Below are 5,315 nucleotides of genomic sequence, written 5' to 3' on the forward strand. Positions count from 1 at the left end.
CGCGCGCGCCGCGGTCGGGCCCCCGGGGGAGCCCTCCCCTCACCCCGCTTTGTCCCGGGAGCCGGGCGGGGGCCGGCCGGGAGGACCCAGGGTGGGCGCGGGCGAGGGGGGCGTTGGAGCGGAGGAGGTAAGCGCGGACCTGGCTGGGAGCCGGCGGGGGTCCGAACCGGCCCTCTGCGCGCTGTCGGGCACATCGTCGGCGACAAGGAAGAGGGGCGGGCTGTGTTCTTAGTTTGGTGTGGGTTGAGTGACTTAATATAAAATAAAGGGAAGCTTGTTCTCCGGCACCCATTAGGCAGAGAAGAAGGCATCCCACGTCCTAGTGAAAGTTCCCCCCAGACTTAAAAAAAAAAAAGCAAAACAAAAACTTGGTGAGTTTGGCTGGCCTCCTCCCAAGAAGCCTGTGATGCTAGTTCCTCAAAACCGTTATAACTCAGGCCTGGGCCAGGCCCCTGGGTTTTCCTACAGTTTGCAGCTCGGCGCATCTGGATGAGACATGAAGTACTAAAGTGAACTTGGGCGGCACCAAGAAGGATGGGAACTCCCTTGGCACTGGAAAGGGCGTGTATCCCCGGGCTGTGCCTTTTTTGAAAAGCAGTTTGTCATTTATGAGACCAGGGTCATGCGTGGATAGAAGGGTAGCAGCCTCGCTGGAGAGGCTGGGTTGTGTGGTGATGTTTCTCAAGGGATCTTTCAAAGGGAAAGTGGAGGGGGCCGTGAAGATGGGGCCGTGATCAGATTTGGCAGTCTCTGCAGAAGGGTGGCAGATTTATGAAAAACCCCGTGTGAATTCCACTGCACCGGCACTGGAGCCTTTGAATTGCAACAGTTTGGGAAAAAAGTTTTTGTCTGAGTGTCCAGTTAGTGAGTTTCAAGTGGGTGGAGGTGTGTTGAGTTATACTTAAAGGTTATATCCTGATTTGATGAGGGAAGCTTCTTTCCACTTTTCTGTTATGGTGTCTTCACTGTAAAGTTTCTCTCTTGAAAGTGATTATCCTGTTGACTAATTTTGCTTCACGGATGACAGAACAATTTTTTTGCTTTGATTTGTTTTTCGTCACCAGAAAAATTCCAGTGTGGTTTTTTGGTTTTTTTTTTTTTTCCAAGTTAGAGTCTCACTGTGTCATCCAGGCTGGAGTATAGTGACTACCGCAGCCTCGATCTGCTGGTCTCAGGTGATCCTTCTGCCTCAGCCTTCCAAGTAGCTGGAACCACAGGCATGCATCACCATGCCGGGCTAATTTTTTGATTTATTATAGAGAGGAGGGCTCGCCAAGTCGCCCAGGCTGGTCTCGAACCTGTGGGCTCAAACAGTCCTCTCGCCTCCACCTTCCAAAGTGTTAGGATTACAGGCGTGAGCCACTGTGCTTGGCCCAATGTTTCTTATGAAATAAAAATCAAGTGCATGCTTCAGATCACAAAATAGACTGTCTTTTAAGCAAGCATCATAAATTGATGCTTGCCAAACTTGGAAAAAATATGCTGTTTCTTCACATTAATAGCAGGTAGAGAAAAATCATGGAGCAGTAGTATACTGTAATAGTAGGCCTTTTGTTGGAGTAACTTTATTTCAATTCACTGGAAAACTTTTATTTATTGATTTATGATTTGGAGTCTCACTCCGTTGCCCAGGCTGGAGTACAGTGTCATACTTACAGCCACCGTGGCCTCGACCTGCTGGCCTCAGGTGATTCTTCCGGCTCAGCCTTCCAAGTAGCTGGAACTACAGAAGCATAATTTTTTGATTTATTGTAGGGACGCGGTCTCACCAAGTTCCCCAGGCTGGCCTTAAACCCCTGAACTCAGGCAATCTTCTCGCCTTGTACTCCCAAAGTGCTGGGATTACAGGCTTGAGCCACTGCCTGACCTGTTTTTTATTTTTATGTTTTTTTTTGAGTCAAGGTCTCACTCTGTCACCTAACCTGGAGTGCATTGGCAGGATCATGGCTCACTGCAGCCTTCACCTCCTGGGTTTAGGAGGTCCTTCTACTTCAGCTTCCCAAGTAGTGGAACTACAGGTGTGCACCACCACGCCTGGCAAATATTTTGTAGACACGGTCTTGCTGTGTTGCCTAGGCTGGTCTGGAACTCTTGGGCTCAAGCCATCCTCCTGTCTTAGCCTTCCAAAGTGCTGGGATTATAGATATGAGCCATTGCCCCTGGCATCAAATTCTTATAGTGCAGATGTTAATTTTTCATCTTTTACATAGGTATTAATTTTGTGACTTTGTGGTATAATTTTGGAGTTCAATTTAAGATATTGGTGCTGGAAGGGATCTCAGAAAGGAAAATAAGACTCAGGAAGGACAGTGAGGCCTGTATACTGCTGATTAATTGCTTGACTCTTGACCCAGTGCTGTGTCCATGACACTAAACTGCATCTCATTGGCCTGGCTGGAGGTCTTTGGAAAACTCTAACAAGTTGAGAAAAATTAGAAACAATACAGTTCTTCTCAATAAAAGGAACTTTAAGGTAGTGGAATAAGCCATTTTTTTAATACTCTGCTTTTGAGTGTCAAATAGTGTAGATACTTGGTTTGAGAAACTAGAATGGTTTGCAAGTTATAAAGCATGGGAATGAAGCTGGGAAGTTTTCTATTAGTGAGAGCACAGGGTTGGGGGTCAAGCATGCCCATTCTGCTGTTGACTATTTCTGTACTGAGCAAATTAGATAACCCTGTCTCAGGGTTCTCATGTGTGAAAAGAGAATGCGTCTGGGGAACGGGTCATGTGAAATCCAATCCCCATCAATCCCCAGTATGTCCATGTAACAAACATGCACTTGTGCTCCCTAAATCCAAAATAAAACGAAAATATTTTTAAAAAGCGAGTGTAAATAAAAAGCATCTCATCATGTAGACCCTCAAAAATGTTTTTTAAAACAAGGTCTTTTAACATTTAATTAAAAGAGAAGTGTTATTTAAAGAGAATGTGCTAATTATCCAGCTTTTTGACAAGCTAAAATTATATACCTGTGAGAGTTTGTTGGGATAATAAAAAAAGGATGAGCTGTATAAAAGGTGTAAAGGAGGGCCGGGTGTGGTAGTTTATGCCTATAATCCCAGCACTTTGGGAGGCTGAGGAGGGAGGTTTGCTTGAGCCCAGGAATTCGAGACCAACCTGGGCAATGTTGTGAGACCTTGTCTCTACAAAAAAAAAAAAAGTATAAAGGAGGGCATTTTCTGTTTTTTTAAAATGTGTTTGGCAGTAGTAGAATGGTAAGACCACTTATCCAATAGGTGGCTTTTGTTAGAGTAGATGCTGATAGAAGGATTCACCCCCCACCTTAATTTCATCCTGGGTGGGCTGGAAGGGGAATCTGGACTACACATAGGGAATCTTTGAATAAAACCAAAACATAAATAGCTCCATGCAGGCTCATGATGAGACTCCCCAGGGTGCATTTTCTCTCTTTTGCCTACTTTATGGTTCCCAAACTGATGATGTCATACTCAGTAAAACTACAGGAAATTGTGAATTGCACCCAGGTTCTTTAGGGAGGAGTTTATGTTCTACCCACACAAATTAACTTTTATGAGGGGGACCCAAAAAAACCCAGAATTGTCTTTTGGCGTATGGGCGCCTTGTAGTACAGGCTTTGTAAGTGTTCTAGGAACCCATCAGCATCAGTGTACCAGCTAGCGTTGTTGAGAGACTGTGTTCGGCTTCAGTGAATTTTTTTTTTGGAGATTCTTTCTACATGTTTGCCCATTTCATGACGGGTGATTTATGAGTGCAACTGCCCACACAGCACTGAGTGTTCAGAAGTTTTTGGCCAAAAATGGCATGACCCTCGTGCCCTAACCTCCATATTCATCCAGTCTCACACTAAATTACTGTTTTTCTTTCCCTGGATTGAAAAAGTTTTCACAGGGAAATGTTTTGCTGATTTGGAAGAGGTGAAATAAAAAGATGGCAGTAGCTCTAAAAGGCATAAAAATTGACAAGTTCAGAAACTTTTGAGCAGTGGAAAAAGTGTCTCAATAGGTGTATTGCATCAAATGGAGAGTACTTTGAAGGGGACTGAAGTTTAAACATGTAAGAATAAATACACAATTTTTTTTTTTTGAGTTGGCGCCTCACTCTGTCTCCCAGACTGGAGTGCAGTGGCCACTCCCGGCCACCGCAGCCTCGACCTGCTGGGCCCTGGCAATCCTTCTGTCTCAGCCTTCCAAGTAGCCAGAACTACAGGCAGACGCTACCATGCCCGGCTAATTGTTTGTTTTTTTTTTTTAATTGTAGAGATGAGGTCTCACCAAGTTGCCCAGGTGGGTCTCGAACCCGAGGGCTCAGGCAGTTCCCTCGCCTCAGCCTCCCAAGGTGCGGGATTACAGGCTGAGCCACCGAGCCCGGCTAGTACACAATATTTTATAAATAAATTCCAGGTTTTTTGGGTCCCCACCTTGTATACCTCAGATATCTTATAAACTCTTAAAAAGTGATCCGAGAACAAGCAAATTAAGGCTGCTCAGTGTTCCTTCTCATTTTGTGGAGGATTAAGATTCATTCCTCTCTTACAGATAAGCATAAAGCTTGCTGTGTTGAATAGACTCAGATCATTGGATTTTATAGGACTTTCTTCTGTCACCTCTTCCCTTTTCTTGCAGACTCAGCTTTTAGGCAAGTAATGTAGCTCTTTTTTGTGCAAGGAGCTGATGAGGAAGGTGTGAAAATTAAGTTTTGTTTTCTGGTTGAGGAAGTACTTTGGGTTGGAAGAAGATAATCTATGGGCGAAGCACAAATCTAGCCATCTGTAGGAAATGGTATCTGTTGGTTGGCTTTTTTAGCTCATCAGTTAGATTAGCAAATCTGGAAGAATTGCTTTTGATTTATGCTTTCCATTATTTTTGGCCCATCCTAAGTAGGAAGGCATATGGTAGTAGAGTCCAGTTCCTCTTTTCACTCCTTTGATGGGTAAATGTTTGGGGAATCTTCATTTTCCTTCTTTCTTTTTACGGTCACCTCTAGGAGACTGTAGAAGAAGACTTTACCATGAAGTGGATTTTCTGAGTTTACTTTCCTTGTCTCCACTTGAGAGTTAAGGTTCCAGAATGCTTGTAACCTGTTTCTTACCTTGGAATCTATAAATTCCTCTGATGTGGACCCAGCATTGAAATATGAGTATCCCAGGTTCTTTCATCCATTACTCTAATTTTCCTAGGCTCTGGGCAGAGGGTCTTCTCAAGAATAGAAGAGAAGGGGCTGGGAGAGATGCGAGACTGGCCAGTGTTCTGTAGGAGTTTACTTAGAACACTGAGAATAAACTGGAATAGTCTCCTAATGTCACTTTTAATTTTTTTTTTTTTTTTTTTTTT

The sequence above is a fragment of the Carlito syrichta genome, unplaced genomic scaffold, assembly GCF_000164805.1.
Source record: "Carlito syrichta isolate Samal-C Ts95f unplaced genomic scaffold, Tarsius_syrichta-2.0.1 Scaffold296499, whole genome shotgun sequence".
Lineage (NCBI taxonomy): Eukaryota > Metazoa > Chordata > Mammalia > Primates > Tarsiidae > Carlito > Carlito syrichta.